Consider the following 12797-nt stretch of genomic DNA (forward strand, 5'->3'; position numbering starts at 1 on the left):
GTAGAACATTGTGCAGATTGTTGAGTGACCGTAAAGCTACAGTCATGTGCTATATGTCACTCTAGAAATTCCCGCCCCAATTTGGCTGTCAGGAACTCCCCTGCAGGCCCCCGTTCGCTGTTCTTGTTCTCCACGAGCTGTCAGCACAGCACAGGAAAGCGTATTCGCGATAGAGGCGTTCCTACTCTGGAGCTCCCAAAATACGGAGAACTTCCCACATGCTCTCATTTGACAGTCTCCCCGAAGAGTGAATGTTTCACTCGTGGATTTCTGTCAACTTCGGGTTGTCCGTGAGTGGAGTGGAATCTAGAAACAATAGGTACGTAACTGGGTTTATTTGTGTAGTGCCCTACGAGAGCTTTCACAATCTTAATATTTACGGTTTCTGTTTCTGGCTCGTATAGCCGAAATGAATTTGGAAATCGAGAGAATTGCATTGAGTTTGTAGCTAGCAAGGTGTACCGTATTCGATTAAAAAACTTTTCATGCTCAGTAGAGAAGAATTGATGTTTCCCAATTAAACTTATAGCATGTTGTGACAGTGTAACATGCTGAAATGTACGCAGTTATGCTATTGTGGACCGCATAGAAAACACGCGGTGTTTATAAAACGAATGCGTGGTTAGGATTAAAGGGAATCACCGTGCTAGTCAAATTGTTTTGACGCATCAGTGACTGCATTTGCATTTTGTTGTGGAGAATCCGTACTCTTCAAAATAGCAAGTTAGATGCAGGTAGCGTTCAAAGTTATACGCTCCTATGAGTTTTGGAGCAGATCGTTGGAGCGTGGTTAAAACTGACCCGCGTGTTTTGTATTGGCTGGCTACTTGTCGTATTTGAAAGAATACATAAAAGTACATTTTGTTTATTTTCTTAATAAGAACTGTGCATGTGGTTAAAATAACTTAATAAACATGTAGTGAACTCCAAATCCACTACTATATGATTGACATCAGAGAATCTGTCAATGCGTGAATTATTTTTATGGAGTTATTTTCAATTTATGGAGTCAGACTCGCTTTATTCCAAGGGACGTAGGCACAGCATGGGCTCGTTGAAATATCAATCCGCAATAATGGCACAAGTCTACATTCATGGTTTAACGTATATATAGGTGCGTAACGGGAATCACAATTTTATTTTTCTGTGGTATACAATTTGCGATGTGTTTCCTCCGCACAGTAGTTTAGACTCCAAGACTGCTTATTGACTTTAAAAGCTGCAATAGGCCTAGACATTAGCCTACTTTGTCACCAAGGTTTTGTCAGCATATCACTTGTTCATTCCCACTGCATTTCACACCTCCAAAAATAATGTAGTATTTTATGTTATTAATAATTATAAGTGTTTCTCTCCATTGGATACAAATCTGGCAAAAGCCTGGTAAATGTTTGATCAGATGCATCCGTCCCATCTTTTCTAAACAGGACCTTGAACCTCTGGTATCTTTCACTGCTTTCTTGACAGACATTGAAAGGAGGAATAGTAACACAGTTGTTTCGTCTGTAATTAACCCAAAATAGGACCGGATCTGTGCTGGGAGACCTCGGGGTAATTGCCCATTAGGAGGACAAATCGATTAATTTAAGTCACTCAAAGCTTTTACAGCCTTGTGTTGCACATCTGCGTATTTGTATCATTCATCCATTCATGTATTGCAATTACGTAAATTGATAGGATTGCAGGAAATTGAGTCTCGTCAATTAGCATCCATTCAGCACACCTGCATCCATTTTCCATTGGATGAGGATTGAAGAGGAATTTGGGGTTTTAGTGAAAGAATTGGCAAGCTTTACTATTTCTCCTCAAATTCTTATGCCTCACAGCCAGCATCCCACAGTGCTGTCCCAAAGGCTTGCGGGTTGCCGAGAACCAGCGTACCAGCCCCGCATCTTAGACTCAGCTTGGCTCGACTTGAATGCTTCCTGTGCGCCTGTGAGCTTGCGGCATGCCTGTGCTCTGGTCTTTGTGGCCCTCCGGTTAGCATGTGCTCTGACTGTTAGGCACACTGCCATGCCATAACTGCTGGGCGCTAGGCACTGTTAAAGTTCCCCGCCCACCAAACCTCCGCCCTAGTGTCTAACTGTGAACCCAAGTCCTACTATGGCTGTCAACGATGCTGATAAGATGAACAGTGAATGTTCAATGACGGATTTCAGTGCCAAGTTTTTACGTGAATTAAAACCCCAGCCTTATTTTAGCAACATTGTTCTGTACACTCCATTCTTTGGTGGTTTTGAGAAGGTGTTTGAAAGGGTGCATTTGTGGAAAGTGAGAAGGTGTTACTCATTGGTAAAGGATGAAAACAGCTCCAGGGCGGGGCCTGAGAAGGATGAAACAGCATTTCCCAGAACTGTGATTCTCCAGAGGACTCACTTATTTCACAAAGTAGAAACTCCATAGCTAGCATTGTTTTATTTTTGATGCCAAACACACACACTCACACACACACACACACACACACACACACACACACCCTCTCCAATAACCACACAGACACATACACATACACATACACACACACACGCATGCACACGCATGCACACACACACGCACACGCACCCAGAAAGAGAGAGAATCAATCTAATCAGTCTCTAGACTCTAAAAAACTTGGTTTACTGTTTATACAGTGAAGTCTCTTCTGTGCTTGATTTAGACAAGCAGGCTCTTTGCCTAGTAATTACTGTATCCACTCATATAAGCCTACAGAGGCTATTTCTGTATTTACTACTCGCATTATGTTCTTTGTTCATCATGGGAACTCTTGTGAAGCACTGCATTTAGACAGGGGAAGAGCAAACACTTCATAAAATTTGGCTCCATGCCAACCAAGCAAGATCCTGGAATGTTAAGCTTTTTTTTTTTTTTTACCTTTTTGAAATGTTAACAGTCTGCATCTGGCATACTTACTGTATGTTTTGCTGTGATGCAATTATTTTCAGGCCTTAGTTCATATCCATTTGGTGGCTTAACGACATTAGCCTCTCTTCAGAAACGGATTTATTTAATTTACAAAAGTTCACAGAGAATGAATCTCTTTGACTGCAGTGTAGTCATGGACAGCATGGATGCAATCATTCACCAGTACTTAGGTGTACCACAGGATATTTCACCAAAGGGCTGATGGGAGGTGGAGTCTGGAACTTGTCAAATGCACTCCAAAATCACACGTTTTGTAACACAACCTTGAATAGCTTTCATATTTTCTCCTGCACACAATAGCAAAATCAAGTATGAATACTGCAGACAGTATGCAAATAGACAACTGACATGATATTAGGAAAGCTGGAACATTAGCCTATATGTGAGTGAATTAATAGAAATTAAGTTTAAGGGAAAACAATGCTGAAATCATGCAAGTACAAATTTATTAGCTGAATGATTCAGTGACTTAAGGATGCCTGTGATAAGGTCTTGGCAGAATGATTTTGTCCTCAGCTGTGCTTATTTATTGGGTCATGAATCATGGTTTGTAAAATCTTACTGGAATGGAATGGTGTGGCATACTCAGGACATAGCGTGAAGGGTTTGACGGTAATTCCACTGATTGTTTTTCAAATAACAAAATAAAAAAACTCCCAAAACTTAGAAATGATATGATGGCATACTATATCCTAGTGATATAGCTAGCTAGCAAAATTTTGATAAATTGTGTCGCATTGTGTGGATTCAGATCAGAATTTCATCGTCCTTGAATTTCATATTTCATTGGGAGTTGGCTTTAGGAAGGAATTTGACAAGTGCAGTTTCTGTTCTGCAGTTTCATGCAGTATTTTTACATTGCAAAGTACAAACAGTCTTGTCGGCTGCGTTCTTTTATAAAGTGAATCTGCAGGGCATTGGAGAATTTCTTTGTGAGGTTCCAGATTCCAGAGTTTTCTTCTTGCCAGACATCTCTGAATATCTATCTTTCCACAGTGAGATTGATTACTTCAGCTGTGGAGCACTACTGGTGGTACAGCCAAAGCCGTACCCCCGGGCTGGCGAAAGAGAGACGCGGAGCTGTCGATAACATCTCTTTTTAGCCCGGGACTGGGTTTATATCTTGCCCGAGCCGTTTGTCATTTGTTCAGCCTTTTCACTCTTTCTGAGCTGAGTTCTCAGGTGAACAAGACCCGCTGACCAAAACATTTCTCACTGTGAACGAACGTAACTGGGAATTAGAGGCGAGCGTGAGGGTGAAAGGCGTGAGCCTGATGAAAAATAAATGTGGAAATCATTACATGGAAATACTTTTGGCTTTACCGTCTGGGTTCATTTCAATTGTTCGTCTTGAAGGAAACACAAAGGACGTCTTTACTTTGAAGACCTTAAAAAGAGGTTAAAGGTCATACAGGGTCAAATGACTCGAGAGGGTGTGGAGGTGGGCACTAACATGGGTCTAGCCCGGATACAGAAATGGAGGGGGCCACTTCTTTATATTTTTTGCCCTCCATTATACAGCAAAAACAGCAGCCTGTGCTCAAGTTGATTCGCTTGCTTTGTGTCCCCGCGTGTGTCTGCGTGTGCGGTAGTGTCTGCAGATCGGCAGGGCTCGAGAGGTAGGGAGAGGTCAGAGGTCACTCTAGTTTTCTCCCTGTTCTTGGGGGGAGTGCAGCACAGCCAGTCATACGGCTCCCTGAGGAAATGAGCGAGTGGAAACCTCCCAGCATTCCCCCTCATAGGGTGTGTCCGAGGAGACCTATCTTTCCGCCTCTTGACATTTTTACCGTCGCTGGTCGTTTGTCACCCCTCGTTTTTATTTTACTCCCCCAAGAAGCCTCCGCCAGGATTTCTATGCTGTCAAATCAGTGTTTTATCTTTTGCTTGGATCAGGCATACAAATGCATTGCGTATGTAGTGGGGCCTCAGTGTCAAGTGCTGTGGAGCTTATGTTAGAAGCAGGTAGCTTCATGATCTGTGGTGGCTTTTTAAGGACCTTTGCGTTACCACGGGAAAGGAGTCGTTTTGCTGGGCGCTGCCTGCGTTGTGCGGTCTGTAATCCCCTCCTGTTCAAGCAAGCATCCCCAAAGTGCAAGCATGGTTCTTGGGTTCTCCATAAGCGGAGATGGGGCAGGCGAGGTAAGGCCAGGTCTCGTGGTGCGAAAGTTGGATGTCAGAGAAAGACGAGGTCAGGTGACGGTGAATCGGGGTGACTGGAGCTTCTTTCTGCACCTTGTGAACTTGTATCTCTGGCACCAGCTGAAAAAAGTTGATATATATGTAATACGCACAGAGCCACATGCACATATGTAGAGTATGGCTCCTTATTGGCAGGGGCAGAGGCTGTTTTAGCCTGAGGACATCCATCATTTACCCCCGGAGTGAAGGATCGCTCAGGGGCCGCCTCAGGCTTTGAAAGTGGCTGTGCATGCTGGTGGAGGTAAATCACAGCTTGACAGTGCTCCTAAAGGTCCCCGAAACTGACTGAAATAGGATTTTATGGGGTTAGAATTGTATTTTTAAAAAGGCAACTTGTTTGGGATGGTGTTCAGAGAAACCCTTCTGCTTGAAGCAGAACCTGTTGTATAGCCCTTAGACTGATTAAACAGAAAACTGTTCTCGCCCTTGATATTGAGCATATTATCAGGTGCTTCTTGTGTAGGGCATTAGGGTTTGTTACATTTGCAAAAACGGACAACTTGCAAGTTATGCAAGTCGTCCTGGGTAAGTGTTTCTTCTAAAAAGTACTAAGAGTACTAAGTCACGTCCAAGCTTGAGTTCTCTATGAACGCCAACTCTCTGAAAAGCAAAGAAGCCAATTAAAGACTAGGACTGGCTGAACACGTTTTGTGCCTATGGGCTCAATATTCTAGTGGGGTAGCACATCACAGAAATTGTGTTTGCCAGCAGATTAATGTGTTGAATGGGAGTCTTCTGTGTCCTTTGCCCTGGGCTAAACAAAAGCACAGCTCATACGCACTGTTTGCCAAAATGGTTTCAAAAAAGTGCTTCTTTAATCTTTACAGTCAAAGTAAGTAAACCAACTGGGCTAAAAGTGAAGGGGAACCAGTGAAGGAAATGGGATATGTCCCTGTTTGATATATTTTACATGTGGCTGTGCGTGCCTGTTGGTGTCATAAATCATGTCACTTATCAGTAAAAGGGGCAATGCAATACCCCCTAAACTTGCACACAGCACTGCAGCCCCATTTCTGGGATGCTGTCGCGAAGTGCTGACACGGGGTGCAGTGCTGCATACCCGGCGCGGGAACGTTATGTGTCATCTGGGCGTCGCCGCGGTAACTCGTAAAGGGAACGACCGAGAGGGATAAGTCCTGAGCTCACCTGCTGTGCTGTTTCGGGAAGGGCATTTAAAGAAAACCCGCTCGCCTGCCTCCCGGAAGGGACCGTTCTTTGGTTGAGTTAATATTCGGATAGATTTTTGATAATGGAAGTAGGAGAAAATTATAGCGTTGCTTTACTTAATTTGTTAATAAGAGCATATCTGCATCTGTGTCAGACATTGCAACGTAAGAATGGTCCATGTTGAATTGACGATTTATTCTTTGAGACATCATCGCCTAAAGGGTTTGATCCGGTGGGCTGGAAAGCTGTTGGCCCACTCTGTCAAAATGTAATTTGAGATCCAACCTCCAAGCAGCACTTCCATACATGGTGTCTTCCTTCAGGTTTTCCCCTATGTGGCGAGGTAGCTGGTTAGTCAAAAGTTTATTTGAATGAAAGGGATTATTGTTTTCTCATTCAGTCAGGGGTTTAACCCAAGAGCAGTGGGAAAAATGCGGAAGATTGTTTCATCATTTTTGTTCTCGTACTGTGACAGTATATCCCAAGGAGAGTGTGTGGTTTCAGAATTCAGAATTTTCTTGGGAAGTGTTTCCACTGGAATGACAATGCTCTTTTGGTGTGAGATGATAAACAATACCTCGCTGCTGTGAGCGGATTCCGCAGGTTTGTCTTTGTGGTTGCACCCTCAGGTGAATCGACAATTCGGGAGATATTCCGCACTTAAAGTCTGTCATCTTTCTTTATTTGTCAGTTGTCATGCAGCCTGGAAAGATCTCTCCGTCTGATAAGCAAACACTCTGAATGTATAAATATCAGGTTTCAGGTTCTTCTGGGAGTCAGTATAATTTGAAACTACACACGGAATTTGTTTAAAGACCTGGCATTGCCATAGAAACAGATTTTCTGTGCATAACCTAGGAGTGTAGTCTATTATTAGATATTGTGGTCTTCAAAGATGTTTCTTGAGATGATAACAGATCATACCTCTGCTCACAGTGATCTTGCAGCAGCATCTGCTGACTGTAAAATAACGTTTTAAAATGGCTGATTGTTTGTAGAAAATGATTACGAAACGTTTTCGCTTTTTGTTATCTCTATTATTGCAATGCTCCTCAGTACCTGTAGTACTGAATAGCTTGTGGACGTGGAATAGCTGTTATCGTCATTATCAGCGTATTTATCATCATTAAACAGGGTCATTGCCAGAGCACAGTAGCGTGTTTTCTTTAAATTCATAAATCTCTCATACCATACCGGACTGCCTATCTCCTCACTGTTCATCCATTTTATAGCATTTTCCTTGGCGGAATATTTATATCAAGGCCTTGGCTTCAGATTTGATATAACCACGGAAGATTTTCTCTTTGAGGTAGGAAACCGAATTGTACTAAAAAAGCCCATGCTTGTCGCGTGTTCTGCTTGAGGATAGAGGCGGTGTAGCTACTTGATTGCCTGTCATAAAACGGGGCTATAATGTCCCAGCTCAATCAGAGCAATGACAGAGAAACTCACAACATCTGATTAAGCTCCTTCACCACCTGAGACCTGCCTCCCGGCCCCCCCGCTTCTACGCTGCGACCCTGCTTTCAGTCCGAGAGTATGAGCATGGCTGTAGCATACTGGTTAAGGTACATGACCCCGGTGTAGCAACAATAAGTTCAGCACAGCTGTTTGGCCCTTGAGCGAGGCCCTTAACTCCACATTGCTCCAGGGAGGATTGTCTCCTGCTTAGTCTAATCAACTGTAAGTGCTTTGGATAAAAGAGGCAGCTAAATAACGTGTAATGTAATGTAATGAGTCCCTCTGGGCCTGCCCACCAGCTGCACCTCAGCTCCATAGGGGCATGAGAATGCAGCCAATCCCTGAAGGGCGAATGATGTCAGAGTGTAAGGTGTGGAGGAATGCACAGCTTCCAAAACACACATGAACACATACACGCACACACACACACAGACACACACACGTACACAGACAGACACACGTACACACACATGTACACAGACACACGCACACACATACACACACACACACACACACAGATATGTCTTACTTTGCGCACAAACAAATATGTGCTTATGCGAACACTCAGGTATATGCACACAAACCTGCTCAAGTAAACACGACCACCCACATACACTCCAACGCAGATATACGCATTTGTACTCGTTTATGCAGATGCGCACAGATACGCGAGCACAGACAGACACAAAAACACACAAACATGCACTCGTACACACACTAAATAAACACTCCACTTGGCAGTCGTGTCCAGGCAGAGCCACCTGCACCCTCCAGCAGAGTCAGGGAAAGACTGAGCTCTTCACAAAACAATTCACCTTCGCAGCCAGCTTGTGTAAACTTCCAGGGGCTTGTGGCCTCCTTTGAAGACGTGTGAGGTTCATGTTTGCATGCCTGGTAAGGGCTCTTTGCTGGAGACTGAAGGTGGTAGGAGGACTACTTTCCAGATAGCACAAAACCATATCCCTGCTACAGTACATGCTACACACACAAACAAACACACACACACACACACACACTCACACACAGTACATTATGTACAGTACATGGGCAATTCCACAGTAACTGACATTACAACTGCTGAATATTTGGGTGGAAGAGCCCAATACAACAACATAATAGAGGCTATTTCCTCCTGAGGGAGGTCTCTTTTGTAGCTGTATTGGACTTTACCACTGAAATATCCTGCAGTAATGATGGTTCCTGTGGAATTGCCTGTGTACACTTACATTGTCGCCAGTGTGACTAGAAGATTGTGGTTTTCAGAACTACAATATAACTGTATTGTAGTTTTGTATGTATTCCTGAATTAGAGGTGAGGCTTTTGGAGAATTTGTTCACCTGGAGCCAATCTTTCATCTTTGTAGTTTAATTCCAAGGTCCAGGATGTGAATGTTTGCATTGTTCTCTTCAGAATAACACTCAAGTTCATGAAAGACATGGGCTTGATAAGTAAAAGTGTTGTTGTGATTTACAGCGGTTCCTGTGTAGTGATGGTGATGACATACGCCGCGTGTGTTGCCCCCTCTCACGCGGAGGCCCACGCCTCTGCTCGCACGCCATCCGTACAACGGCCATTATTACGCCGCGTCTTCGCACTTCTGAAGTCTTCTGGCACCCCGGCCATTCGCGTTCGCTGGACGCTCGGCGATGAAACATCTTTAATCCAGCTGTCGATCCCCGCTGCTCTGCTGTGGGTGGTCGCCCCCGAGTCAAGTCCTGGAGGTGCCCCCCCCCTCCTCCCCCAAGTCCCAACCCGTCCTCCTCGGAAAGACCCTCCGTGCGGAGAACATTGAGAATCCCCGGAACAAGGCCCCCCTCCCCCTCCCCCGAGGAGACGGGGCCCGTTGACTGGAGCGCTTTGTCAAAACCGCGGCGACTCGCAACTCGCCGTCCCCGGGAGCCTCGAATGTCACAGTTCAAGTCCGCACCGCTGGAATGCGGCTGAATGAGTCAATAGCCCTCTGCTGAGCGGGCCGGCCGTGGCCCTCCGCTACAACACTGGCCCCCTTTGTCTGCCTCGCGGGCACACGGAGGGGCTCCAACATTCTTGCAGTGCCAGGAAGGGTGCCAAGCCTTCCAGAAAAATTCTAAAAAGGGGCAAAACAAAAAAGAGAGAGACAGAACAGAAAAGAACTAAGGCCATTGTCCGGCCTTAGTAGCATGTTTCCCTTATTGGCACCACGCTCTAGTTGAATGGGAAAGTAATTGACGGGTTCTTTTTTCTTCCATTTTATGAATTTTTTTTTCTCCTGACTGAAAAAGTTATTACTGTTTTTGCAGCATTTTCTTTTATATCTGTTTGATGAAAGCCAGCAGAATCGTGTTGGATTTCATGGCCCGTTAAGTCCTTTCAATAAACAGGGTTGTCTTGTAAGTTGAAAGTTTGCGCTTTAGCCTCCAGGCTTAGGAGCAGGCTGAAAAAGCCTGAGGTGTTGGGCCTGAGAAGGAAAGCGCTGCTGCCTGTGTGCTGGGCTTATGGGACGGGACAGGCCTGTTTTCTCTGGCTGTTTTCTTTGTGGATGTTACTACCCCCGCAGAACACAATGAATGGGTGGGCTTTGGCAGTAATAGCTTTAGCACACAGTGAGGGAGGCAGTGCGTCTCCTTAGGAAAATGTGACCCTCCTCCCATGTGTGGGGCGGGGCCAGACTCTTGCAGTGCTCCCCCCCGGGCCTCCTCCCTGTTTCTCCTCCATACAGACCCCCTCCCCCCTCAAGGTTGCCCGGAAACACTCCTCGGAGTCAGGCTGTGGAGGACATGTGAAAGTCCTGTTGTTTAGACTCATCCAACAGCTGGGGGGTTTGGAACTTTCCCTCTTTTCCAGTGGGAAAGAATGTATCAGGCCTTTCCATCCCTTCTTAATGGCCTATCTGTTGGGAGTGCAGGGATCATAAATTTAAAGGAACCTCAGGGTGTGTGCCTGCGTGTGTGTGCATATGTGTGTGTGTGCACGCTCGTGTGTGTGTGTGTGTGTGTGTGTGTGTGTGTGCATATGAATGTGTGATGGAGAAGCATGATAAACAACTTTAATGTGGACCATAAATGCATCTTATGGACCCTAAGTTAGTGTATGAATGTAGACTTGCTGTTTTGGGAACTTAGAAGGGTCACTGCAAGCAAGGGCTTTGACATCTCACATTACTGAAGCCAACTGTGGCATTGTATCCACAGGGCAGCAGGAAGAGGGTTCCAATGACAATAGAGATTATAAAGGTTCCACAGAGTTCTAGAGTTAAGTGGAGGATGGTTCCCTCAGGCAGTAGAATGGCATATGGTTCCCAAGGGCAGAAGAATGGGGTATGGTTCCCTAGGGCAGTAGAGTGGAAGACTGTTCCACAGGGTTGGTTGAGTGAAGGATTGTTCAATAGGGCAGGAGGATATTTGCACAGGTTGAGTGGAGGACAGTAATGGCAATGAATTAAAACAGATTTTCTGAGAATAAATAAAAGGGACTCCAAATAGCCAGACTCAAAGTAATCACTGTTCTGAAAAGGCTGCCAGACCCATTTGCTAAGATAATGGGTTTTCAACAGTGTTAACAAGCTTGTTTCAGCATCTGATGCAGTGCTGTCGAAAGCCAAGAATTTGGGTTGTCCTTTTTTTAAACTCTTTTTGGATATAAGTGGGATTTAACTGTTTTTAAGCCACATTCATTCATTATACACTGTGTATTTCTCAAGTGGTTTTGCTTCAGCCACCAGGAATGTATTATGATGATTTCTGTTTTCAATGGTTTACTTGTGGTGACCGCAGAAATTCAGCCAATGGCAATCTTCTTTCTCTGTAATTAAGCAAGGCAGACTCAATTTCTTACTGGATGTTGACAGCTTTGATTGTGGTCAGAAATCCTCTGAAAGCATTCCATTGGATTTTCTCACTCATTATTTTCATTTTTATTCAAAATGTAATTAGATTATGCTTTGTGGCATGTGCAATGATATGCAATGCAGTGATGAGAAGTGTCTTTGCAAGTGGTGACAACCTACCTTTTTTTCTCAGAAAGTTTCCTGTAGCCGTCAAATCAAATTCAATGGTATACAGGAAATTACCCCTAAAGAATGGTCTACGTCCCCTGGTAAAACAACTTTCAGAAAGCCATTACTTGTTTGAAAAAGAATCTGTCATTATTTAAAGCAAGCAGGGTTATTTTGTGAAAAGGACGCTATTTTGCTTTTTTAGCAACTGAGGTGGGAAAATGAATTGGTTTAGAATTAAGTTATTCTTTTTCTAGGTTCTTTTATGTACCAAAAATTCCAAAACATTTTTTCCTCAAAATGAGGATTTGAAAAGCAGTAAATAACAATAAGAGGAGAAATTATGAAAGGAAATCTGCCAGAAGATTAGCCTGGAAGAGGATTAGCTTCAAAAGCTACAATGATAAACTGTATGTTGCATGCTAATACATGCGTCTTTTCAAGCATCCTTAACATATAGCAACAAGTATTGCTGAGGGATTACTACAGTGTACAAAGAGGCTGCTAGTTAGTCATTGAAGACAGGTAGGTAGGTTCTATGAAAAAGGAAGGATGAGTAAAGCTTTTGTTTTGGATGGATGACGAGTCCGTCATATTCATAACTGTGTGTGGAATACGGCTTGTTTTTGGGTGGGGTTTGGGTGGGGTATGGGTGGAAACAGGGAGTAACAGGGAATACGGCTTGTTTTTGGGTGGGGTTTGGGTGGAAACAGGGAAAGGTTGAAACATGCTGTGTTGTGCCAGGCAGAAGAGTAATGTCGCCTGAAGCAGCTCTGGCAACCCAAGGAAAGCACGTTTCCATGCTAACTGTCCGTCTCCTGTGGCCGTTTTCAGACCATTGCCCGGTGCAGATTACAGGTGCCCAATTACATGCCTGAAGATCCTCATTATCTATTTAGTATTTTTTTATTTGTAATAGTCATTGCCTTCTAAGGCAACTGAATGCATCCTCTGCATTTAACCCATCCTAATTACTTGGCAGCCGTTGTGTGGCGCCCAGGGACCGACTCCAGTTCTGAGGCCAGCGCCTTGGTCAAGGGCAACAGCGGGAGCACACCAAGGGGCAATTTAGAC

General features: G+C 44.3%; 1 protein-coding gene across 1 annotated transcript in view; it reads left to right on the forward strand.

Annotated features, from left to right (window-relative positions):
• The first annotated feature begins 211 nt into the window (after positions 1 to 211).
• The window catches only part of ppp2r3a (protein phosphatase 2, regulatory subunit B'', alpha), an 82704-nt gene continuing 70118 nt past the window's right edge, over positions 212 to 12797 (forward strand). Inside the window, exon 1 of the mRNA XM_061242113.1 lies at positions 212 to 319. The gene's annotated coding sequence lies outside the window, so the exon portion shown is untranslated. The remainder of the gene's footprint in view (positions 320 to 12797) is intronic.

This window comes from Conger conger, chromosome 5, assembly GCF_963514075.1.
Source record: "Conger conger chromosome 5, fConCon1.1, whole genome shotgun sequence".
Classification (NCBI taxonomy): Eukaryota; Metazoa; Chordata; class Actinopteri; order Anguilliformes; family Congridae; genus Conger; species Conger conger.